This window comes from Gadus chalcogrammus, chromosome 1 (assembly GCF_026213295.1).
Source record: "Gadus chalcogrammus isolate NIFS_2021 chromosome 1, NIFS_Gcha_1.0, whole genome shotgun sequence".
Taxonomy (NCBI): Eukaryota; Metazoa; Chordata; class Actinopteri; order Gadiformes; family Gadidae; genus Gadus; species Gadus chalcogrammus.
Genome location: NC_079412.1, coordinates 15,806,152 through 15,833,392, shown reverse-complemented (window position 1 = coordinate 15,833,392; position 27,241 = coordinate 15,806,152). Strand labels below are relative to the sequence as shown.

Below are 27,241 nucleotides of genomic sequence, written 5' to 3'. Positions count from 1 at the left end.
AATGTAAACAAATCTGCGCATTTTCATCTAGACTCTATTCTACTACACAGCATAAATGTAGGGATTGATATCCAAACTACGTTTATTGTTTGCAACTCCCTGTATCAGCTGGATCCTATGCTTGTTGCTTGATGGCAGGTTAATCCTTGTTAGCTGTGATAATGTATATAAAACATTTATACCTAATTCCTCTAAGCTGACACACACACACACACACACACACACACACACACACACACACACACACACACACACACACACACACACACACACACACACACACACACACACACACACACACACACACACACACACACACACACAGAGAGAGAGACACAGAGAGAGCAAGCTATGCGGGCTCTTGGGTGACTGGTTCTCTTCTGTTCGTGACATCTGTGGGCTCCGAACAAAAACCTTTCTATTTCCATAGCAGCCCCTCGTCCACCCCCCACCCTCAGCCACCCCCATGTGCACTGCGAGAGCATGTGCACTTACAATGTCCCCCAGCTGCAGTGGCTGGTCTGTGAGAAACAGAATGAAGAGGAGTTAATAAGTCAGTCAGTGTTTCCCCACTTTCTAACAACGCAAACCTAGTTCTGGTGTTTGGCTGCTGCTTGTGCCGTTTCTCAGGTGGTTAAACTTAAACTACTAAGAACCGGTTGGCTTTTCCACGTTCTAGAGCCACGGCATTACGTCACTGTATACATCTATACGTCTCTCCGCTTTCCCAGCAACGTGCCCACTTTCAGCACAAAAACAACAATGGTGGACCATTTTTGCGCCAAGCCTACAATGGCCTCCAAACACATATTTCTACTGCTTGTCATGATTCCTGTGGAGGCCAATTACCTTCTAGGAGAAAGGTGATTACCGAACACATTTTTATTCTTATTAACACTGACTGTAAGATGGTCATCTTGTAAGCTAACGTATTATATAGCTAGCTACCTAGTGTCGGCTACGCTGGCATCGATAACATTGCATTTAAACAAATACACCAAATGAATGATACAGATTTCTATATTTGCAGGTATTCTTGCGGATGAATGCAAGGTGGTCAACTATTGTGTGTGAACACCCTTGATCTCACAACTCAGTTTAGTTGTTCCATGACGAGAACAGTGGAAAGGTTGGGGACAGATGGCGGGAGGAGTGCTGGCAAGAGTTTGTTGTGTTGGACCACAGAAAGCGTAGCTTATTGTTATTTAAAAGAGTCGAGTGAGTTAGGTTTGAGATTGTAGTGACAATAGTTTATTTGATTCCTGCAACAACTTCACTTGACGGGGCGCTTTTTTTCCTAAGGCTTACATTGCAGTAGCAAACGAGCTGCAAGGGCTGAAGCACCATGCTCAATACTCAACCATTTAGTTTGTCTGCATTAGTCATGTATGGTCTTTTTGGCCGCACAGTGTCAACTCAACGTGCTTATCTGTGTTTACGTTACAAGTCTGAAGGCGTAGAATGGACGATTGGAGTGAGAAGTTGTCTCTCAAATTGGAGGAATATAGACCTAGAAAAATACAATAACTGCATTCTTGTGTCTCAGGCACATCGCTATCAAATATGGCGAGTTCTTCGCAGCTTAATTTGTTTTTATCGTTGATTCTGTTTGGATAGAAGCCCACCGCAGTGATTTTAGTTTGATGATATTCACACCTGTTTTTCCATATCAAGGACATCGTGTGGCACTCTGCAAAATAAATATGAAACATTTTCCAATGTGTAAACAACACTATATATAATTGTGTGTGTGTGTGTGTGTGATCATTCTTACAAATCCAATATATTTAATCTCTCTTAAACTCATAAAAAATGATTTTATAAAACAAAATAGTCTACAATAATTGTGGGCCATCCACTCAAAACCAGCATGTCCTACGTTGAAGACGCCTTCAAGGGGATGGCCCTGTTGTAATGGAGTTCCCCGCCAACGTCTGCCTGACTAGTTAAACCGAGTCCGGCCAGGCTAGTTAGGTATAATGTTAGAACACCAACAGACCCAAAATTCTAGGAATTTAGGGTCCATGTTGAAAATTCAAACGTTATCCTTTAAGAGACGCAGACGAGTGATTGTCATCATTTTTTTTTTTTACAAAACTGCCACAGTTTTGTAACCCTGCCTGTGTTGCATTTGTTTTGTGCGAAGATGTCAAGAATGTCATAACTTGTATTTTGTTTCTCTGTTGATTTAAGTGTACTGAGGCAGAGACGTCTATTATGTTTTGGTTTATTGGAAATTGAATTAGTATGAAAAACAATCCATAAACTACTGTACAAAATGCAAAGAAATTGAAAAATATTTTTTTAACAAACTAGAGTGCAGGGCAATTGACGCATGTGCAATCTCCATTAACATTTTCTCCCAACACTTTCGGTTGCCTGATGTTCAGTGATCATTTGTTGTATTGAGCATCCATCAACGCCATCATGCGACCCATGAGTCTGAGCAAAGTACTTGTGTTTGCTTTCATCTCCTGCAGTTAGACATCATTCATGTCCCGGCTGAGCTGCAGGAACCTCTAATCTGCCCTCTCCAGATATTGCAACAGCTCCATATAATTCTGTTCCCTTTTTCTTGTATAAAACAAATTTCAATTGACAGATCTTCATTGTGTAGCCATGCCATTGAAAATAATCGTATTGTCTAGTGAGTGAAGTACGCTTCTGCAAAATGCTGGTCAAAGATTGTCTGTTGAAGGTACATTTGTTCCAGCTAGTTTATATAAATATGTTATTTATCAAAGCAATTTGCATTTTGCAATGTGCAATGAAGGTGTAGTGTGTAGAATTAAGTGGTATCCAGTGGAATGGATTTGGCAGAAATGATCAAGCATGTATCTTTCATGAGCGTATAACCCCATGAAAACATGAATTGTTCTGTTTTAACTGCCTTTCACATTAGCCCTTTATATCTACATAGGGAGCGGTTCCTCGTTCACGGAGACTGCCATTGTTGCACCGCCATGTTAGAAGTAAGCCAGAATGGACAAACTGCTCCAGAAAGTGTTTTTAATTCAATCGCAATCATTTATTTAAGTGTTCTAGGAATGGGGGGGGGCATGTATTCCCCATCGCTCGGGTAAATCGCTAAGAAATGCATAGACGGCTGACAGTAAGGCAAAACATTTGAAAAACAAAACTTACCAGCAAACCTTACCAGTCTAACTTTGCATCAGCTTTATCATCCATTGTCGGAACCTGCAGACAGGCCATCCTCTATCTTTTAGGGAGCCCTATGCAAAATGTATATTTTGTGAAACTATGGTGGGATGCTTCAAAACCCTTTTAAGATGGTCTGGGGGCATGACGCTAGCATTTAAGTGCATCTACCTGGTGCACTTTGAGAGGAAAAAAAGCTAGAGCCGTGAATCCACTCAAACTCTAATCAAACTACTCATGTTGCCCCCGGAAATTTAACGTGGGCGAAAATAATTAAATATATGTGAAACAGTGGGACTGCCCTACATCAAGAAATTCCTGAAAACTATAAATGAATGAGACAGATGCTGCATTTTCCTTAGTGTTTATTTAAATTTAGGGAACACATTTGTTAAGGAATCAAAATGAATTGCGTGTTCATGGGAAAGCAGTCGGATATCAGTGTTGTCTGACAGTTAAGGAAAAGGCTAAGCTAACAATTTCGGAGCGCCCTAGGAACGACTTGCACAAAAAAACATGCCAAGGAAATGGCTAAAGAAAAGTAAGAGGAAAATAGACCTGCTAGGGAAAAGAGTCATGCATGACTCCATACATTTACATTTCTATAGCCTTTTATCTGTGGATTATTTCGGGGGGAAAAAACAAAACCAGGCCATAGCAAAGTATGGACAAAACTATGCTTATCTTTATTCTTTCATTGTGCGATAGTCTAATGATCATGAATACTTTGAAGTTGATTTGCTCTTTTTGACCATTATGGTGCTTTCACTCTGCACACGAGTGCCCTTGGTTACCAAGGAAGACCGGTCATTGTAATTAGAAAAATGGCAGCTTTGGGGCTCCTTATTAGATGCCCATTTTTAGATGCCCCTGAAAGGCTTCGGGGGGCCCCTTGCTAAATGCCCCCACATATATCAAGAAATGGCCATGCGTGCAGTATCCATCTTGCTCTGGATTTGTGTCGTTTTCCTCAAGTTTATTTTGTATATGGAGGGCCACAGTCCATGAGACGGTTTATCTCATCCACAGACCACTGTTGCATTCATATATATCCCTGCTGACGCTCATGTTTAGTGGGTCTTGGCTGGTTACGTTAATCCCATCCCCAGCACCTGACATCAGCGGTTCCTGGTTCTAGACCAGCGAGGCGTTGGTGCTGCTCTGCAACCTGTCTTTTCCTAGCAAAAAGACGGATTATTTTTTTTAACATACCAGTTTGAGATTAGGTACCGCACATCAAACTACTTTAGTGGAAAAGGGGTAACAGAGAGTAAGGGATCATCGTCCTGTTCTGTTTGACCCTCCTCATACCCCACATAGCGATCAAAACTAAACCTGCACAACGCTTAGGTTCAAGCCAAAGAACAGGTGGAGGCTATGGGCTGTCCTGCACTACGCGGTACTCCTAATCCTTGCCTTACCCAGAAATACAGCTCTGTGTGCACTTTGCTGACTAGACCCGCCTGCTCTTCTGGTTAACGCCACAACCAATGTCTAATCCAGCACAGCGTAGGACTCCTTAACGCCTCTGGAGTCCCCCCCCCCCCCCCCTGCTATTCGTGGCACTGTATTCAAGGAAATACCCATGCCCTCGCTCCCTCCTCATGCTCATGCATTTGATTTGTACAGCAGTGGAAAGCTGTCTTGGCAGATAAAAGGCAGCCGGACCCAGCGTTTGTGGTACACACAGCATCTGTATTTACTGCGTCACTCTTTCTGCCGCTGACAAGGAGGAGAAAGGAGGCTGGGGGGATTGGGTAGGGGGTAGAAAATGGAGGACGGAGCACTACATTCATGAGTCTTCATATTGACAAGTCTCATCAGGGAGAGGGAAAGAGGTGCACAGTCTGTAGTGAAGCCATCAATCACGACTTTTCAATAGACATGGCATCCCAGCACCAGGCTATGAAGACCGATATAGAGTGGCCTTATTGCTGTTGTGGTTAATGTTTTTTTAACACTCTCTTCATTAACTTGAATTCTGTAGCTACGAGGTACAAGGGAAAATAAAACCTTTGCCAAGAGGCCAAAATATTCCAATTGAATCGAAGGAAAATAAACCATGACCTGTGCATTCCCTAAGCCTTTTCTTTTGTATTTTCGAGTGGTACATGATGTGTGCGATTGATTTAATCAATTAATTTCTGTTCCAATTGAATAATTAACTAATTGAATTAAACAGTTAAACTGCTTTTAAACTGCTTGCCCCGGCTGTAATTGTTTTGTCCTGAGACAGTTGATGGGATAATCGTCTGTAATGCATAGTAAACTAGCACACTCTTACATATTTTTCCTTGAAAATTGCTTCTAAAAAAAAATATGCATTTTTTTTTTTTCAGCCGGTGTCATCATGTACACTATGGGGTCTTGCTTATTTTGACTACTTTCTCTCATGAAGCATTAATTAACGCAACAAGGATTCCGTGTCCTCCACAGTCATCCACTCGGCGCGTGTGCGTCAGCTCATTAGCCTAGCGCGCAGGTTTCCTCTCGCTAAAGGGTCCTAGCGGTGCACAATGACAGTGTTGGTGATGATTCAATTGTTTGCTCCTCATCTGCAGCCAAGTTATCTATGACTGGCAGGAGCCATTTCTAGAGGCATTTTTATTTTAACATTTTCTTAGTAAACTATTATTAATCAGTAGTTCGATGAATTTTTTTTGTAAAAAAGTTGTTTTAGGCCTTGCTGACCATTCTGCCGCTTAATTCCTCTCAGCCTGCTGTGATGGCGGAGGCCTGGGCGGCCACCTGCCCGTCTTCTTCACGCTGCTCGCAGCGGTCGCCCACGGTGACAGCAGGACTAATGTATTCACAGGCTGCCTCAGAACGGCATTACTTTACCTTTGCTTAATTGAGGGGAAACTCCCCTGACACCCGCCTAGCAAGGGGGTGCTGCCGGCTCCTACCTCGAGGACGCCAAGGCCAATGAACCCTGACTGAGAAATAGCACAGCCCCAGGACCACCCAGGGACTGGCAAGGGGCCTGCGGGACAAAGTGGGCTGGTGATTCAATAATGTCAATGAGATGTTACACTCGCATTTCCGTTCCCGTAATTATTGATACCTTGGGAAGAAGAGGAAGAGGACACATGCTCCTCGCAGCTTATAGCTCACCTGAGATGGTGGAGCTGGTAAATATTTTACAACCGGCCGATGGGGACACTGAACATTAGGCAATGCAAGAAACAGGGATGGGAGGGGAAAGAATGGGAGATTTTGGAGGCTGAGTGGTTCTTGTCAGAACGTATGCTGTCTTTGATAGCGGTCTGTGGCAATGTGAGCTTGTTTTTGTGAGGTTTTGCTCGAGATTGACGTGCTGACATCATGCTGACCGAATCAAAGCAGCTATTCAGTTCTGATTCAAATGTGAACTCCTTGCCTGACCTTGACTTTCCCAATGCGACCTTTTAATACAAAATAAATGAGGAAGGATATTTCACACACACGCACACTCATTTAAAAAAAAAAAAAAGAGCCTATTAGATTCCTAGTCGTACCCCTGGCTTGTTTTTAATTGTCCCCTGCCCCAAGGGCTGCTGGGAGCGAGGTGGGCTGGCTATACCTTTTTTCCTTTCTTCTCCACAGGGAGTTGGGAGACGACGGGAGGCAACACTGCTAGTGTCAGGTGCAAGGGAGGCAGAGGTGGGTGGGACGGGGGAGTCAGTTGACAAGCAAGCCCTGGAGGAATCTAGCAGTGGGATGCCATTGGCGCAGAAGGGAGCGAGGGTTTTTCTGAAAAGCATTCTGAAAGGCTAATGCTACACAAGAGGCAGCCCTCTTCCTTGTGCCGGCGTTGTGCACAGCCCTGATGCATATTATCCAGCCTATTAGGGAGGGTCGGACCTATTAAAAGAGTCCACGGCTGCGCTGGTGCTCTTTGCGTGGAGCTCTATCAAATCAGTGGCACTGCAAAGATCAGTTCATCAGCAGCACTGTTGCCGGCGTTTGGCTGCGTGTTGCGTAGCATGTTCACCGAGCCATTCGTCGAACTTAACAACACCCCATCAGGCTGTACCAAAGCAGGCATTCAGTCGCATTGAAAAGCCATGATGGATAACTTCCCCACCGTCTCCTGTTTACCACAGCTGTTGATGCGTGGCAACTAGTGCTCGCAGTGTGCGAGCTACAGAGTGCCTTTTGATTAAAGTCAGAACAAAGGCAGCGCTGCTATGGGCTGTTGCACTGGAATGTGGTGTGTGTGTGTGTGTGTGTGTGTGTGTGTGTGTGTGTGTGTGTGTGTGTGTGTGTGTGTGTGTGGTGTGTGTGTGTGTGTGTGTGTGTGTGTGTGTGTGTGTGTGTGTGTGTGTGTGTGTGTGTGGGAAGGAGAGGAGGAAGCGGCAGTGTTGCCTCTTGCCATTCACCATGTCTTGTGGGAGGTCAAGCAGCCAGTCATGCTAAGGTCGACGACTCCTAAATATAGCCTTGAGGAGATTTGGCCAGGCAGCAGCAAATAGCTTACCTGCTGTTAGCCTGAGATGTTCTCCGTTCTCTGCCTGGTAACTGCTGGGGTCTGCTATTGCTCACATCCAGAGACACTGGGAAGGGGGCATTACACTGCTGCCTCAGTGTTCCCTCCCAGAGGACACGCACACTAAAATACACACGCATATAGACGTTTGTGTGTGTGTGTGTGTGTGTGTGTGTGCGGGCTTGTATGGAGGTAAATAATTGTGTGTCCGAGTGTTGGTCTTCTGGGACGGATACAGAGCTGGAGGCTTAATGGCCCCTCTCCATCTTTGTAGAACGCACGCACACACACGCCAAGCACGCGCACGCGTACACACGCACACACGCAGAGAGTCAGTAAACCGGATTGCACTGTCACTGCGTGTAGCGCTCAGTGCTAGCCGTGCAGTCAGCCTGACTCTCTACAATGAGGTCAGAGGTGACTGCATATTACAGCTGTTGGTTGTGCTGGGCGGCCGATGCAGCTCCACACGCTCGCTGTTTACCCACACACCTGCACCCCGCCGACAGGAGAAATGGCGGCGCAGCTGAACACACACAGCCATTTTGTAACACTTCAAGCAGCATATCCCCCTCCTCCTCCTCCCACTCCCTGCAGCTCCCCGCCTCCCTTCCTCCCTGCCCCCCGCTCTTCTACCGGTATGAGGAATAGATGAGCTGGTGCCATTAACTGAGTTTGCCCTTATTTCTCCCCTAGTGCTGGCCTGGCCGAGGGACGCCGTCCAGCCAGTCAGTGAGACCCGCCTATGATGACTGCAGACCCAGGCAGTTACAAAACGTACGCACACACGTGGGCACACACACTGACTCGATCTGTCCCCCATACACAACGAGATCAGCTTTCATGCTTCTGGGTAATTTATCAAATTGCTGGGCTGAATGATGAATGGCTCCAGACCTTGGGGCTGCAAAAAACACAAAGGCATTAGGAATGCAGCGGTGTCGCTATTATGCCTGCATTCAGCAAATAATTTGATTATATTGACTGGTTCACGCTGTATTCACACTTTCTTGCGTTTCCTGACTCTCGGTGATACAGTATGGGTATAATTGCATTGTAGTTTCCACATACTACACAGGAGCAATTACACAAATGGAATCATTGTGTAACAAAAAAACATTCTTTTCCCCCTTTTCACCGCCAGCTCCTTGCCTCACTAGGAAGTCTACTACACTTGTGCCAGTGTGTGATATAAGAGAGTGAGCTTAACATTCTTCTAACCAGGAATTTACTTACAAATGCCTACACTCGCACATCCGCACTGTAGAACAGGCGAGCGCTCACTCTGTGATTTGTCACAGTTCCCTATTGTATTATGCTGTGCTCTCAGCTTCTCCTTTACACTCCTAATATCCACCCCCTCCATTCTCTCTCTCTCTCGCTCTCCTAAGCTCTCTCTAGCTCTCGCTCTCTCGCTCGCTCTCTCTCTCTCTCGCTCTCCCCCAGCCCCCTCTAAATCATTTCTTTACTTGTGTGCCGGTGCTCCTTGTGTGCTGTGATTCTGACGCTTCATAACGGCGGGAGGAAATTGAGCTGACCTTGAGGCTGCTGGGCTCCTCGGTAATGCTGATGTATGAGACTGAAGGCGCAGGCCGCCAGTAAGTGAGAGCCATGTTTTTATTTGCTGGGGGCACAGGACCCAGTGTCAGAACGCATAACAAGGTTCATTTCTCGCCCGCCAGAGCTAGCACTGCAAAGCCCTGGAAGCCCTTGCGTGTCGAGCATTCAATTGAGCCAGGTGGGGTTCTGGCTGCATTCATGTGTAGCGTAGCAAACAGGCAGGACGGGGGCGTGGGGGGGCTGCTAATGGTTATTACCGAAACGGGGAGAAGCCGGATCCAGATAGTTTAATATTACAAACCAGTTTTATGGGGTGCATCTACATTGCTGTTGTGCTGTTGTGTTGTAAGGTAGTTAGTAAGCCACTGAAATTGAATTTGTCGGTACAGATTTCTCTCAGGGGGCTGTAAAGCGTTCTCTTGAATATAATTCAATTGTGTCAGTATGGTTTGGGGGCATTGATAGAACTAGTTTTCAAAGCTAATATTTTCCTTGAAAACATTCACTGGCACTCGCAAGGAAACTTGCACACTAAACACTAACAGGCTGCTCACAAATAACATTCAGGTTTTTCATTTTTTGCCAAACCAATTAAGTTGCTGGAAAAAACGGGAGCAGCTCTTAGTAAGCCTCGCTTTATTATATATTATCAACATGCCTAAATGGGTAATGGAAGCTGTCAGGAGGCTAAGCTAACAGTGGTTCAGAGGATGACTGAGGATGTTGGCATCACTGCCACCGAACCACTGTCTTAACCCCATGTCTGGCCGCCTACTGCCGTCTGGGAAACAAACAAAACAAGACCCTCATTCATCCCACAACATTGCCTATGTTTCGCAAACAAAATGGTCCCTCTAATAGTAGCTAATCAATCGATCCAAGTTTAGCCCCCTCATTATTGATCTGGTCACAGCCAACCCCCCCAGCCAACTACAGCCCGTGTCTCGTAATGATATCATTAGAATGCCGCCCATGGCTAATCTATTAGGCTGTAGAAATGCCAGTGAAAACCTCTTGAACCATGCCTCCAAACATTCTACAAGCAAATTCCATGGAGAGGGTTCCAAATGGCCTTCATAAACACCCTCCCTCGTCATTGCTCACTCCCTCTCCAGCCATCGCTGTCGTCAGCACTGCAATAACACTGGCTGTGTGTGTGTGTTTTGTTTGTGTGTATATGGGTAAACCTGACAGCTCAATGTGCTTACCTAATGGGAGCTGCTCTACTGTCACAGTGGGTTCTCCCTCTCTCTCTTTCCCTCTCTTAAAGCGCTTACGGAGGTGGGAAAGAAAGCGCTTTTCTCGCCTGCTTCTGCAGCCTCCTCTTTCTCCATTTCTCAAAGGTTAATGAGGATTGCTCATAATGCACACTAATCAAAATGTGTAATCAGGTATCTGCTTTGATAAGCAGTTAGGGTCAGTCGCCGTGACCACTGCAGCCATTTTGAACTGGCGGAGTTGCATTCCAGCATGTGGCGAAAAGATGGTGTTCCTAGGAACATCACATAAAAGTCTTGTTTTGAAGGATTTCCCCTATCTTTTTTCACAGTATCGACTCAAATCCCCCCTTCTGCTGTTAAGATGACAATCCCCCTCCAAAAAAAAATAAAAATGACATTAAAGGACGAAATGATTTGTCGATTGCTTCTCCCTTTGCTGTAAGCTGTTTTGGAAACTGTCACGCAGCCCAGTGCATTTGGCACTCTTGGTTTTTTTGTTGAGTGGAAACAGTGGAGGCAGATTTGGAGAGCAGGGCTGGCCCTAGTAAAGTAATGGTGCACTGAGGGAGTGAGAGTGTTCTGAAGTGGTGATAGTGGGGCCTTGGTGTCCGAGTTGTAACTTGCACCGGGTGGACACAGGCAGTGGCAGTGAGGTGAGGAGGGGGTTTGGGGGAGGTCTAAGTCATGAAAGCAAACTTGCAAGCTGCTTTGTGTGTTTGTTCTCGTGTCAACAGGGTGCGCTAGTTCCTCTGTTGCGTGATCGTACCTAACATTGATGTTTCTACACCCTTCTTTTAAGTGAGTGCAGCTCTTGCGACCTGTGTATCAGTATATAGTCAACAATTTCATAAATGAGACATGGGCAGATTTCTATGTAGATTGGTTGGTCACACCTTCTAATCAGTTTATTTTCTAAAACCTGAGCAGACTCGTGTGTCTGTCTGAAAGCATGTTTGAGCATGCGTTTGTGCATGTGCCGTACGTCAACACATCGCGTTGCTGTCCAAATTTGAAGGGCTTGCAAATCAATGTTTGCTATCCACAGGACAGATCTAATCCCTGGATTTTCTGTCATTTTCTCTGTGGTTCTGACAGCACTCTGAAGCCGTCAAAGAGATGTCTGCCTGCATCTGTTTGCCGCCGTGGAAACAGCACGCTTGGGCCACCTAGCTCTGGGTGGGCTGTGTGCTGATTGAACCACCCCACCCTTTTACACATTTACAATTAACATATCAAGATGTATGCATGTGCAAAGTTCAGCAGTATAGCATACCATTAACATTGAGTAGAAAAATTAGCGTAGAGAAATCGATCTAGTTTCTTTGTTTGAAATAAAAGTTAAATTAAATGTAAATGAAATTAAATAGTTGTTTTATGAAATATTACCGTATCACAAATAATTTAGTATGGCATGTAACTGAACAATTACATAATTAATACTAATTTTATGCAAAAATAGGCGCCGGCAACCAATATTTTGGTGTAATATGAAGAGGTTAAAAAATGATACGGAAGACATACAAAAAGAAGTGCAAATCTGATGAATGTGTCATGCTCAACTGCAGAGAGATGTTGAAATGTTATGAACACTCCTTCCGTGTATTGTGTGGGTGGACTTTGTTTTATTTCCAGTAAGCGTCCGTGTAATGTGCAGTTCCCTGCCAATGCTGTGTAGAAACAGAGATTTTTCTTTTCGTTGCACACCTGGTGTCAAATTAAAAACCAAAGAGACCATTTCACTTCAAAGAGTAGAACTGAGTTCAGAAGACCGATGGCAACAGAAGCGTGGGGCATACAGCAACCAGCAGAGTTTCTAGCAAGCAACCCTTAAGCAGCCAGAATATCAGCCTAACCCACTCATTAACGCCATACCAATACAAAAGAAATCTAGTCTTGTTTGTATGGTGTTGCTAAATTGTACTTTTAATCAATCAAATCAAGAGATGATTACATTTAATTATACACTTTGATGTGTGCTTTATTATTTTCCTTGCGTACAGGTTTTTTTGTAGTGCTATTATAACCATCAACGAAAAAAATCTATCTCCCCTAAGATGTTTTTGCTTGCTAAGACGGTGTTCACTGACACTAGCACCAGTATTCCATTTAACAGTTTAGCACTTCTGATAGTGCTCACATGTTTATTGAATAAGTCAGTGATTATATACATACAACAAAAGTATTATTGTCTTTGAAAACCAAACCGAGCAAACTTACAAAAATACAAATAAACGTGAGCTATCAAGCTTAGAACCGAAAGATGTGTCCTAAAGTATGAGCTCAGTGAAGCGCTCCATTTGACACGCATGACTGCAAGCACACATGAGCCCGCTTGGATCATCGCACACATGCGTACAAACACACACACGCACACGCACGCGCACGCGCACGCGCACACAAAAGCTGTGTATAAACGCTAACAGATGGAAATGATATAGCAGAGATTGATGCGGCCGGTATCTCTTCTGTGTTAAGGAGAGTAAATGGAAGAGTGGGTGCCTGTGAATACTGAGTGCCAGGCTAAATGTCAATGCTATTGAACAGGTTGTGCGAGACCGCGCTGTGATGTTTTAATTTCCCAAACCCTTGTCAAGCAACACAAAGAGAGGGCTCATGAAATAATGGCGTAGGTTATTGTGTGCGTGTGCTAGCGTGCGTGCGTGCGTGCATGCGTCTGCACGCACGCACGTTTCTAGATCCGGTGCGGTGTATGCATGCCTAGATCTGTATTTCTGTGTATGCATAGCACAAGGGTTATGCGGGAGTGAGGATGGAGCACGCTTGCGGGCAATCTTACAGCTGAACAGAGTAACTGCTCACAGTCTCGGCACAGAGAATGTCAAACGCACCTTGAAGGGCATTATTGTTATTTCTGTATACGTTTCATTTATTTACAGCCACCATGTCGACATGACTCCCAACAGCAACCTCCCTCATTACCTTAATTTCACTCATGCATACACCTTCTTTGTCAAGCTATTATCACCTCATTTGTTCCATTTACACATCGTTCATGGTTGTGTTTGTGTGTGTGTGTGTGTGCGTGTGTGTGTGTGTGTGTTTGTGTATGTGCGTTTCAGTTCTTTCCTTCCAGAGTGTCGTTGTGTCAGTGCTTGTTGAGAGGCAGTGTGGCGGAGAGCTAGCAGGTGAATGCAGTCAAGGTTAGTCAACAAGCACCGCATGGTTTTAAGAGCATTGGCTAACACAATCCTTTTTCTTTTTTTCTTATGTTTGTCCTCACCCTAAACACTCCTCTTTCTCTCTCACACGCACACGTACACACATACACATGCACGTTTTCTTTCCCTCCCTCTTTGTTCATCTTCACGCTGTCAAAGCCATCTGTCAATTTCTTTATCATGCCAACCCCATTACACACACTAAAATAAAGGTCATGGGGATCTACAGATGCGTTTAGCTGGTTGAACACTGAGGGTGTGACTCTGATCAAAGAATCACTGAGATGGAGCTTCCGTTTAGGGATCTTCATTGATGTAGAATGCTGTAATCTATCATTGACACACAACCCTCCAACATGGAAAAAAAAACATCGCCCAAGTAAACGGACAAAAACGGGAGCTAGTCATGATAATGTAATTATTGCTTGCCTATTTCTCCTTGCGTGGTTCTTAGAAAGAGGTAAGTGATCGAGAGCGTCTCCTAACAAAATGTCCACGTTGACGTCTGCACTGAAGCCAAAGCTGACTCGGGTTTTGGATGGTGGGCTAGGACGGTGTGTGACGTTCAAAACAGGCTAGCAGGTCTCTTAATGAGTAATGGTAATGGTAATTGGCTTGCTTCGGCCCCCGCATATCCCTGCCCTTCTTCCCCCCCCCTCCTCCTGCTAATGTGTGTGCAGGAAATGGCAGCTTCATCTCTCTCTCTCTCTCTCTCTCTTTCTCTTTCTCTTTCTCTTTCTCTTTCTCTTTCTCTTTCTCTTTCTCTCTCTCTCTCTCTCTGTCTCTGCCTTGCAGTCTTTCTCTCTCTGCCTTGCAGTCTTTCTCCCTCCTTGCTACAGTAATTAGTATTTCTTCAGGTCTGCGTGTTTCTGCTCCATATCAAACAACAGTGTTATGAATAACGGCCCCCTTTTTAATGGTGCTTCGTCTTCCTTTCCATGCGCTCTTTCATTCCCCGACGTTAAGTCTACCGCTCTCCTTGCCCGGCTACTGTTGCTCTTACACAATGATGTATTTCCCTTCCACACTCAAAAATCTATAATGGGTTAGATGCTGTCTGCATTATGCAGAACGCATATATGCAAAACAAGCCATCCCCCCCCAGTGAAAACACACGCCCCATCCACCCTAGCAACAACATAACGGGAGACAGTCACACTCCACAAAGCCTCTTCCTTCACTGACATTGACAGTAATGACAGGCGTCAGCAATCCAAAGACGCAGGCATTGCCGACTGAATTGTGTGCAAATATGTGCCCGTTCTCCTACCTCTAGGGACAAGGCTACGAAAACAAAACAATCAGATGAACTGTAATTTTGGTCTCTTAAAGAGGCTAATCGCTATCGCTTGTGTCGTTCTCCTAAAACACACACGTTGGAATTGAAGTGAGCCACATGCTTAATGTGGTCTTTGCAGTTGATTCCTTTGTTCAAACCAATACAATATACTACGCCTATGGCTGCACTAGTCACGCTATGCTAAACCAGGCAGCAATGCTGCTGTCCTTCCTCCCACTCATCTCCATTTGTTTTAATTGCAAAGCTTTTTTACTAATGATCCAGGGTGCAACGGTTAATATAGATGTCTTCCAGAGCAGGGCTGCTGCTGCATGGCCACCGATAGACTTGTTGGTTTCTGAACGCGAGCAGGGCACTGAAGGCCAGCGCACGGCTAAGTGGATCCTCTTGACCTCGCCACGGATTTCCAAACGGGTGGCTCCATGCTCAGTCCATGCTAACAGAATAACAGAATGAGACAAATCTCAAAGCGGCCTCTGAACACCCTGCCTGCTTTCTGCCTGGTGAATAATGCATCCTTTTGTCACAATGGCTTATGCAGACAAGCTGACAGGCTCGGAGACTGGGGTGATGGGGTGCGAGATGGGTTTTAATAAATTGTTTAAATCATTAAATCCTCTTTAGTATCAGGTTATCTGGGAATCATGATATTCTATTGGTTGTAAAAAATAAGCGATTGTGCAATATAAAGCAAAACAAAACTACAAAAATCCATATGCCAAGCATTAAACCCCACACGGCATAAATTAGTCTTAAATGCTGTGGACATAGCACATGCAAAGCAAGGTTTTTTTTTTTTCTGCAATTTCTTTTTGGTTTTGCACAGCAACAGTATGAGGTTGCACTTCCACTCTGTGTCCATGGGGTGGCAGTCTTTTTAAGATTAGGGTAGCCATGCACTACGTGTGAAATGAGGCAGACACAGGCTATCTGAGTAGATTAGTGGAGCGATAGTAACCACATAGAAACCCCCGCAGCTCAAACAACAGTGTCTCCTTTTGGCCCCCTATGCCCCTGCCACTTGTATGGCTTGCAAATCAACACTGTCTTGTATGGCAAACACAAGACCGCGTCTATGTGACTCGACGTCACTGCGAAGAACCTGTTTGCCATTTAGTTTAATTTCACTTCTGGAATCAACTCTCTCTAATTGGTTCCAGAGCTGTGTTGCTATATCAAACAGACGTGCACACACACACACACACACACACACACACACACACCCACACACACACACCCACACACACACCCACACACACCACACCACACACACACACACCACACACACACACACACACACACACACACACAGACACACACACACACACACACACACACACACACACACACAGAGAGAGACAGACTTGCACTCACACTACACACACATGCGTTGTTTATTTTCCTTTCCATGTCTTTGTTCACAATAGGATCAGGCTAAAATGTAAACTTCCCCTTTTGCACCACATCTTTCTCGCTCTCTTGCTCCCCTGAAAAGTATTCAGTCCTGTTCCTCCGTGTGTGTGTGCCCTGTGAACTGCTCTTTTATTTAGATGAATGGCAACCTGTTTTGCCTGGAGACTCAGACAGACATAGACAGCCCCATGTAAGTACCTAAAGGAATGTCAGTGAAAAAAAACACCCAGGGAACTCCGTGAGCCTCGCTGATGTTTCTGACTTGTTCGCGCTTATGTGTCCGTTCCTTGCAGACGTGTCTGAAAATGTTGTGTGTAACCGTTCCCAGTAATGTGAATAATTTAGAGATCTCTCAGAGCCAGGAATGTTGTGCTTTCATGTAAGTTGCTTTGGCCTTGTCATTACTTTATGCAGACAAATATGGGAACCAAAAGACCTGTTAGTTTGACTAGTGAATGGGCCGAAGTCATGGGCCCGATAAATCAGCAACAGGGCATGAGCTTATCAAATAAATCACCTACTGTGGAATGGGTGATATTTGTGATATAGTGATATAGTTTTCTTAAATGAATCCCTTATGTCAAAGTGACTTGTATTGGATCCATTTATTCACCTTGTCTGTGCACCTTTGATCTGGAATGGAGTTTCATTTGGGTAACTTGTTTTATGTCCAATAGATCGACCATATTGTTCCTGTGAGCAAGTCTTAGTTTCCTGAGTTTGTGTAACTTGGCAAATATAATAAACCTGTGTAACCTACAAATGTGGCAGGACTGCCAAATATGACCGTGAATAGCTATGTAAACAAGACTGCTGTGAGCCTCGTTCTTCTGACTAATTGCAGCCAATGAAAGTCTTTCTTTGCTTTGCTCACATTTTACAACTGTGTTAATGATGCAAAAGAATGTCCTGCTAGGTAGCACCTTTATTTACCAACCCCCCTGAAACGGTTGGTTTGTGCCTTTGTCTGGCTTGATTGTCTCAGAAGGATGTCTTAATTTCCAGCTAGGCCTTTGTCCCTCTACTAGGGCTTTGTGTTTCAATGCTAAAATAGTATATCATTGAGATTTCACACACATTTTCCTCCCAGTATTTATGGGGTTTGGGCTGTGTTTGGTGTGGATTTTTAGCTGTAATAACATCTCCACAAATGACAAATCTGTCTACGCACAAACGTGTTGCTGAACATATTAAGTAATGCTCTCAAACGACTTTCTTTGGGAGGAGATGGAGGAGGTCGGTTTTCATTGCATTTCCTTTCCCGACTGCCTGCAGGGCAATTCTTATTTTTTATTAGTCAGATAAAAAAACGATTTCCGCTTGCACCCGGTCTAAGAGCTACATCCGATGACTCTGTCGTGGTAAAACGATAACTTTTAACAGCCCGTATCATTGGAATTTGTCTTACAGATAAAACCCCTCGCCACGGCACCCCAGTGTTAGTATTGGTGTACTGTGCAGTAGGTTAACCCCTCGCCACGCCACCCCAGTGTTAGTATTGGTGTACTGTGCAGTAGGTTACAAGCTCAGAGGAATGGCTGCTGTTTATGTGTTGTAAATATGAGGTAGAGACTTCCTACACCGGAGTACATTCCTGCTGCTGTTGCCCAATCAAGTCGTGTTCCAGCACCCTCCCGAGTGACAATAGACTTTGACGCCGTGGTGGCGTGGCGGTCATCGATTTGATATCACTCTTTTTGCTGTTTGCTTCCTATCAACAGTCTGATTGAAGAGCTGGTTCACATTCTCCTTCTCTGGTCTTTATAAGGACAGGACCAGGGTCAACAATACGAGTCAGTGTTTATCTTAGAAAGATCAAAGACCTGAGATGGCTAGAGTTTCTATAGAGAACTTATCTTTTTTTTTTTGTATGTGTGTTTGTGTGTGCGTGCGTGTGTGTATGTGTGTGGTCTCCTACCGAGAAGGAAGTGTTAGAAGTGTTGACATTTTTCTTGGGAAAGAGGAGTGTCTACTTCTATCAATGCATCCTTCCCCCAGCCAAACACACTCACGCCACACACATCCCTGTTGCCTTTCGCAACCCATAATTTGACTCTTTCCGTATCTTGTCTGCTGGATCCATGCTGCATGTATTCAATGAAGTTGCTAGATATGAGTGCTTAAGAGGGCAGCGCCCCCAAGGCTTGCCAAGTCTCCCGGGTGCTTGGCTCACTCATCCATGTCACCATATTCTGTTGTCTCAGCTACTGGCTGACTTATTTGTATTTGCTTCTCTCCTTCTCTCTCGTCCTCTCCCCTCTGTCTCTCTCTCCCTCTCGTCCTCTGCGCTCCCCACCTCCCGGGAAGTTTGTTTTTCTCCAGCGTCGGGTAATCAGACCGCGGCAAACAATGTGTGTGTGTCGGCCCTTGCTTTTGTTAAGTATTCATTATTAATGAGCGTGAGTGGCTACAGAAATCCTATAAACATACTGTAGCTGGATCCTTCGGAGACAAAGAGGAGGCTGCACTGCCCTTGGAGGAAAACGCACAGGGAAAATATTTGGGGTTGGGGTTGTTTATTTATTTACGGTCAGTTACCGTCCAGGACAGGTGATCTTTTTCCCCCAGAGAAAATCTCTGATTTTTGTTCCTCTACAAAAGAAGAACACCAGCCTGAGTGTGCCTTTGAGCCACAAAACGTTTTGTTAGATTTGATTACAGAGCAAAGAGCGAGACACCAAGAATACCATTGGTTTTCCTCTGTGAGGCTTGAAGGAACTGTAGCTGTAGAAAAAAAAAAAGGGAACGGAGGGGGTGCTTAGGGTAAAAGGTATTGTGATAGCCCATTTGTATGCTTACCCCAAATTGAATAGACACAGTCAGCTACCCCAGATACATGCTTAGGCCTGTAGAATGCAGAGTGCTCCGCTTGTAACCGCACCGGTTGTCTCCTTTCATTATCGGTTAATGGTGCCCAACTTGACAGAGCCATGTGATAAACAGAGGAGCTGTGAAATCCTGGAGGTGGAGTTCTCGTCTGCCTAATAATGGGATCTCATCTGCCAGGGGAACATAAGAGGGGAGCTTGCACCAACGGTAGTCAGTCCAGCCGTGTGCTGCTGCTTTGGACAGCCCGAGGAGAGAGAGGACTCAAGGTGATGCAGCCATCAGCGCTTTCTCCCTGCCTGGGCTGAAAGCCTTAAATGGGGGCTTGGTACAATCACTAAAGAGACCACATGCTCTTCCTTTATTTCTTCCTTCCTCCTTTTGGGAATGGTTTAAAATCCCCTCCCAATGGGAATGATGGGCATCATTGAGCATTCAGCGAAGCTAAGATGGTGTTTTTTTTCAAGGCGTTTCTTTAAGCTCACGCTGTTATTCACATTGCGACAAAAAACAATTGATCTTCGTCGTGGTCGACACTGCGTATTTGTATCGATCCATTTTGTGAAAAAGGAAGTCCAAAGAGAATGAGTGTGGCTCCTCTGTTTTAATTTGTGTAAATATCATAAACATTGACCCTGTGAAATGTATACAATGTCTGATGGAGGGAGGCTCTGTGACTCTTGACGGTATGCGTGTGTGTGTGTCTGTGTGTGTGTGTTTGGGGGGAGGGGTGGAGTATAGGACACCTCCAGGCTGGCCTCTGGTTTGAGAAAAGCACTTTGCAGCACGGGAAAAAACCAACCTCCTCCCCAACCCCCCCCCCCCCCCCCCCCAATGCGAAAGCAGCAAACATGGTTTGTAGTACAATGAAGGACCCCCCACGCATCACCCTAAACTCAATTCTTATTGATCCGAGCAGCCTGCCCTCCATGCACATGTTTGTCTTAAGTGCCAAGGGCCTGATGCGTGCGCTATTTGCTTGAGATAACTGGATTTTGACAGTGATCCAATATCGTTTTTTAGACAATGAAAATGTGTCAAGCTACTTGCTAAGTGGAATGAAAATCACCCTATAAATTTCATAACCTAATGCGGTCTATCCTTGTTTTCCCACTCCTCGGATAGCGGGTTGGTGTGTGTGATGGCCAGATTTCTTCATTAGGACTGAGAGGATTTAGATTAACAGCCAAGGAGCTGTATCCTTATCATCAGAAAAGACAAAGCAGTGAGATCTTCACACAAAAAAAAATGCGATGACGTTTTTTGTATGCTCGTGGAGTATGTGTCACAGTACTTGCTAACTATTCTGTATTGCTAATTGCCTGTTCAGATTATTTCCCTCTGTTCTTCCTGACATTTTAATGGGTGGATTGAATAATTAATTAATGATCTAAAAATGCAAATGAGCTCCCAGAGCCTGCGCAGCATTCAGTAGCCTACCTCTTGTTTGTGTTTCAGCAGAGGCATAGCCTTATGTTTTCTCTTAAGATAAAGAGTTTTTGTTTATTAAAAAGATGGTTAACATCGTTTACCCCCATACCTTTGTTATGTTATTCTTCATCAATCTCTTTACAATGACAGTACATTGCAGCCTACTATTTGTCAAAACAAAATTTGCTGTGGAATTTCCCTTTTATGAGACCATTGTGGACAGTCTCAGACTAAGAAACATTGCGTAGTCTATAATGCCCGTGGGGTACTTTGCTGTTCAGCATATTTTCCAACGATGCCTCTAACACATCATATCCCTACGGGCTGTCATCAATCACCAGCCCCATTGGCGTTCCTTTGTCCCGTCGATAATTTGAATCCAGTCCATGTTTTGTTTCGCTCGTGTTTTTAGCGTGGTGGGGTGGAAGGGAGTAATTCTCCTCCACTAGTGTCTGGATAAAGAAAGACTAGGTCAGCCATGTGGATGCGTCTGTTGAACAGCTGAAGAGGGGAGGGGGGTTGCCGAGACCGATGGAGTGATAGGTAGAACGTGGAGTGTGTGCACACGAAGGGGGGGAGAGCAAGGGGGATAACGCGCGCGTGTATGTGTGTGGAAAAAGGAAGAGGAGCATGTAAACGGCGAACTCACTGATTTGCTATCCCTCGAACTAACAGCGCGATATACTTTTCACGTTTGCACCGTAGGACGACACAAGACGGCGAAATGGAATAGAACAAAAACGGGCGCTTTTCGAATAGCGTGCCCTGGCGATTCGTACGCGAATAAGAAGTGAAACCTCGTCTTTTGTTGTGTCAAGTGTTCATCTCGCTCCGCACGAGCAGCGGCTTTCCCCCCCCACTTCCAGGGATAGACTGTTCAAATCGCTGAATCCCGCTGCTGGGACTCGATCCAGGACTACAAGTTCTTTGGGTCGTCTGGGGCAAGGATACGTGTTGAAGTTGTTTGCAGCAGGGGTTGGAACTCTAGAATCACCAGACTGGCGGGTGAGTAGTTGAATGCAAGGGGGAGAAATGGAGAGAGAGGGAGAGAGAGAGGGGGTGGGGTGGGGAGCAGTTTGTATGGGAAATAAAGACAAGGAATGCTGGCGTATTTCAATGGTTAAGTCAAAGCCACTGAATTCACACTCTTTTTAAATAGGAGTGTACGTTATGTGAAACCCAACAGGAAGCCTCCCTGACCTCAGAGTCAAATGTTATTGAATACTCGAAAGTTTTCCGCGTTGTTGTAAACTTTGTCTGTTAAAGCGATCTTTGTGTTGAGTGTGGCACGTACCCTCAACAACCCGCATGACCTAGCAAGACGTTCACATTTCTAGGCTGTTCTTTTACACTGAGCATAACTGCCTGAATATGTGCTTTAAATGACAGACATAGCTCATTTAAACCTCTCACTTGGGATGTCGTTACTCTGTTGTTACCCTGTTATCAACGTGTCTCCCAAGGAAGGTGGTTTTGACAAGAGAAAGGTGTTGAGCACTGATCTAGATGAGTCAGCCATACATAACGTTACACTTTAGGGGATTTCCACTGTTTCACATATAGGCCTTGCCGTTGGTTTTTATGGGGGCCTTTTGAGCGTGTCAAACTATTGATTATTGGATTTTTTGGAGAGAGAATACATATGACTGTTGTTGAAACAATGTAATTGACCCTGGAAGTCACTACACAGCCTCCTGGCAAACTGTTGTAGGACCCCTATATTATCTTAAACTTCTAAACACACACACACGAAGCTCGTAGCTCTGACCTACCAGACCAACACAGTCTTCACTATGGTTATTTGAAAAGCGCAAGAAAGCACAACTGTGATTGTTTGTGTGTGTTGTCGAGGTTTAGAGCTTAGAGATTTGAAAGCGACTACAATTTTGTTTGTCTGGCAGTCTGCTTATCTGGTGTTTTCGCTTTATAGAGGGGGGAGGGGAGGGGGTTGTTTATTTAAATTGCTGTAAAATTCGTCTTAGTACATTTTCATGTGACTACAGTCCCCAGGGCAGCCAGCCACATAAGCACAAATAAGACCCAGCCTTGCATCTAGATTCATATTAAGGAAGCAGTGAGTTGCTTTTCCTTTAGTCATCAGCATTAAAAAAAATCAATATTTTCTGAAGATCACCACACCTCCACGTCCTTATTTTTAAATAGCCATCTAAAGGGACATATTATTGCTCTGCTGATTTTTTTATTTTATTATTTTCTCCATTCACTACCTACCCTCCCAGTAACTTTTTTCTCCCCATTAACTAAGGATTGACCTCAGCTTTAACACACACACACACACACACACACACACACACACACACACACACACACACACCACACACACACACACACACACACACACACACACACACACACACACACACACACACACACACACACCTACAGGTGTGTGGTACATCCTAACATATTGGTACATAGGTACATCCTAGCATATTGGTTGTTTAGTGAAAGCCTTAAGTTGAGTTGTTGATGTAAACCCGACCATGCTAGCCTTTTTGTTAACATTCTCTTGGAGGTAAAAGGCCTCCGAGAACAGAATGATCCCTAGCTTAAGTATTGAGCTGCGTTTTTGAACAATCAAGAGGAAAGATGTTTATTCAATCTCTACTCATTGCTAATTATTATTTTCTTGTAGGATGGTAAAATGTAGGGTTTCCCAGTGTAGATCTAGTCGGGAAGCTGGCTCACCCAGTTCAAGTTTCTACCTAAAGGCTCTGCTCTCATGGGCTGTTTTTTTCTTAACCACAGGATTTGGGAAATAACAGGCCCCTGGGCTCAATTAGCATATCAATAGTGTGAATGGAATCAGTGTAATGGTTTAGGCTGAATCATGTGTTTGGTACAAAACAAAGGTCTAAGGGGAAGTGAAGGCCAAATGCACCCGGCCACAGGGTGAAATTGGACATCTATAACCTGTTCCTGTTAAGGACAACATACTTGAAATAAAGACACCCAACCCTGGATGTAGCGGACCCTTCTTTTTTCACAACTGTAGATTGAATTAGAGCGGAAATGGTCAATCCTCTTAATGGAGTTGCTCACAAGAACTGGAGTTGAGCAGCAGTAAGGGATTTGTAAGGGGATGGTTGTAAACGTTCTCTGGCAGACGAAGGAATAAACCCGGCCGAGTCCTAAATCTTCAACATGTATAGGCTGCCATTATGTTCTCGGTGTTGTCGTACATCATCTGCCTTGCAGCACGCTGTGCTCATGTCTGTGGGAAATGAAGTCGGATGTGTAATTTGATCTCCGTCTGAGTGCACTGCCTGTGTTGTCGATTCATGTACACCCTGGGAAGGATAAGCATAGTGAGTCACTTCTCCTCTTGAACACAGTTTTCACAACTGGCCGAGTGTAGAGTGTTGCTAGTCCCATACACAGGCACATACACACAGATATGCACACAAAAACACATGTGCACAACATTTTCACATCGGAGCAATGTGACGAGCTGTACTCGGATCAAATGTTGTTTGTGACCTGACCTGTTACGGGAGATCCTTCATAAGTGTGTGTTTGACAGGACATTGGGAAAATGTTATTTAATTTGCTCGCATGATGGCTCTCTCTGGGATTGCACCATGCTGATGTCTCAGCCCAACCCCCTCCCCCCTTTCCTTTCTCCCCCCTGTGTGCGGGGTAGGGCTGTCAATCCTCCCCTCAAATCATATTCGAATTTCTAATGCTTCTTATGTTGAATATTCGAATAATATTCGAATATTTTTTTTATTATATCATTATATACACCGATACCATCCTATTATTAGGCCTACGTCCCGCGTCCACTAGAGGGCGCGTCAACCAAATCTGTTATGTAACATTTGCAACAAGTTTTACCAAATCAATACAAAACTTATATAAATACGTAAGATATAACGCCAGAAATATTCAAGCAATGATGTTTAATGAAGAAGCTGATGTTCAATCATTCAAATACACACACACACACTGCTATTTTACGATGTTATTCTTGGCTGTTTTGACCGTGGCTCTTCCTCAGCCGCTAACTGTTCTGCGTACTCCGAGTAATGCACTGAATGGAGGTGTGCGCTCATGTTGCTCGTAGTCGAGTGGTACTTTAACGACTTGCAGCATAATTTGCAAATGACGGGTTCTCTGGATGTAATCTTCCCGTTTCTCGATGGAAATCCGAAAGTTATGCTTTCCATCTCTGTGTCTGCTCGCGCGCTGCTTCCCAGCATCTTGTAAGCATACAATGCCGATTGCCGAACGTCACGACGCACGACGTTGACTTTCATTTGCGTCGTTGCTCGGCAAAAGTTAAATGTAATTCTTGACTTGTCAATAAGATTTGCTAAAAAATAAATAAAAAAAAGTTCGAACGTTAGTTGCCGCACTCGAATGTTCTCCTTTTTAAAAAATTCGAATTATATTCGAATAGCGAAGTTCGTTTTGACAGCCCTAGTGCGGGGGTGATGGCTCTACATGGCTGACAGTCTTTGTGTCCGTCTGTTGCTTTTTCTTTAAAATCATGATGTAATGCGCAGGGCAGTTGAGGGAACAACTTGTTGTGAATGGGATTTCTACGGCCACCTTTTGGTTTTATGTGACTAACGCTCGTATGGTAGTTCTAGGTGGTTCTTCCCCATCGTTTAGGGTTCTAGCCTTCATGACGCAACTTTATTCCAATGTAATTACACAGAAACATCGTGATTGCATTGTTATACACTGTGAATGAGAACAGATGTGCAGATTTGAAAGGGAGGGCTTCAAATTGCAAGGCTTTCGGCTGAGGCTGATCACATCAAACCAGGCGCAGCAGCTGCATTTAAACCCTCTAGCTCCTAGAGCTGTCAGAATTTGTCCTACTGCACAGCCCAAAACCCCCTTCAAAGGTGTAACACCCAGTCACCGTCCTCACAATACAGAAAGAGCAGCCAAGTCATAAAGGCGGGCGGAAAATCAATCAGATCCAATGGCTCCCAAACCGTTGTCGGTTCCATTCTCGCCCCCCTTTCATAGATCTATACACAGCGGTTTTTCAACCCACAACTATATCACTTCCTTAGATAGTTGGATTTCATTTCCAAATGGAACCTCTTAGCCTAGCTTGTCAGCTCTTGACCTGTTGTCCTTGTCTCGTACCAGAGATTCATTTGGTATACATTAACTGACAGAAAAGCTGAAATGGTGGTGGTGGGGCAGCGAACGAGTTTGTACCCTCTGGTGGGTGACGACTGAATTGGGGAGTGCTTCTATTTGTCACACACAATGCCATCCGATTTCTGTAATGCAGAGAGGATAGACTCCCTTTAAAGCCTGTTTAAACCCAAAGACCTTCTCTACCTTCTTTGCGCCCTTTGCTCCCTATATCTGTGGCTTCTTAAAGCAGCTGAGCCCAGCCGAGTGCACTTTCACACATGTTAAGAGGGGGACATCTGGCCTTGTTAATTCAGTGCATGGTCATAAAGTGGAATGGCAGCAATGGAGCAAGCTTGCTCTCAAGTGTGTGTGTGTGTGTGTGTGTGTGTGTGTGTGTGTGTGTGTGTGTGTGTGTGTGTGTGTGTGTGTGTGTGTGTGTGTGTGTGTGTGTGTGTGTGTGTGTGTGTGTGTGTGTGTGTGTGGCATTTTGTCCTCGGTGGCTGACTAAGCCTCTGAATCAGGCTGTTGTACGCTATAGCCACAGAACGCCTCGCACAATCCTGCTATTGGATCAGATGCACACTAAGATCATTCTCTCCCTTTCTTCCATGAGTGTGTGTGGAGGATATTAAGACAGTCCATAAATGTAGACATGATTTGACTTCCCTGGCATAATTTAAAGGTGTATGTCGCACGCGTGTAATGGGCAGCTTTATTCACCTCTCTACATTGTCGTTCCCTCATTACGAGTAAGCACGCCTTTGATCGCTGCTCCTGTGTTCAAACCTCACCAGGATGTATTTTGTCAACCACACCCAATCAAGACCCGACCCCCTGCTCGGTTAATTAGTTTTGTTTCAACGCCAACCAAATTATGTATTTTAACAACGTGGGACGTGGACTGACTCAAATCACCGTCCAGGCTTGTTGATGTGTGTAGCGTCAGTCCTCCATGTTGTCGTACCTACTTAATGGTCCTTCGTTGACATCGCCAACCGTGGAAACTAATAATTGAGTAACGGCAGCAGGGAGGCGGGCATGCTGCGCTCTTGTATCATATTTTAGCGAGTAAACATTTAATGTGTATAAATGTATCATAGCTTTATTTATGCATAGAATCTGCTGTTAAGTCTGAATTATACATAAGTCGATGAATAATGTATCCGTGCCTTCCTTAATGATTACTTGTCATGTGGCGAATGGTAATATTTGCTGATAAATTTGCCCATTTATCTCGCTTGTGTTTAACTAGTTGTGAAGAGATGACTTTCACCCAACTTTGCATTTATGGTGCTTTTTTTTCTTCCATTGATCTAGTTAAAGAATAGGTTGGTTTATTATATATATTTATATATGATACTTTCAAATGGTAAAACCATCAACATGGAATCACTACAATTATCTGAGTTATATTTGTTTTTGTAAACTTGTATTGTCTCGGTGTTTACACAATTCCCCTTCTTTGTCTGTCTGGAACAACACACTCGGAGGAATGCCTTATTTGTTAATATTTTCTGTATACCATGTATACCAAATACCATGTCCTAATTGTCTCTATCCG

The 27,241-nt window shown here is 44.5% G+C and overlaps 1 protein-coding gene across 6 annotated transcripts in view; it reads left to right on the top strand.

Annotated features, from left to right (window-relative positions):
* rerea (arginine-glutamic acid dipeptide (RE) repeats a) overlaps positions 1 to 27,241 on the top strand; it is a 130,222-nt gene that overhangs the window by 14,369 nt on the left and 88,612 nt on the right. For 2 of the 6 annotated variants that reach the window (XM_056591728.1, XM_056591689.1), the window contains exons 2-3: positions 8,324 to 8,404; positions 13,488 to 13,568. The gene's annotated coding sequence lies outside the window, so the exon portion shown is untranslated. Of the gene's footprint in view, positions 1 to 8,323; positions 8,405 to 13,487; positions 13,569 to 20,006; positions 21,562 to 27,241 lie in introns of those variants that run through there. The other 4 variants (XM_056591711.1, XM_056591720.1, XM_056591696.1 and 1 more) reach the window with 4 other exon arrangements.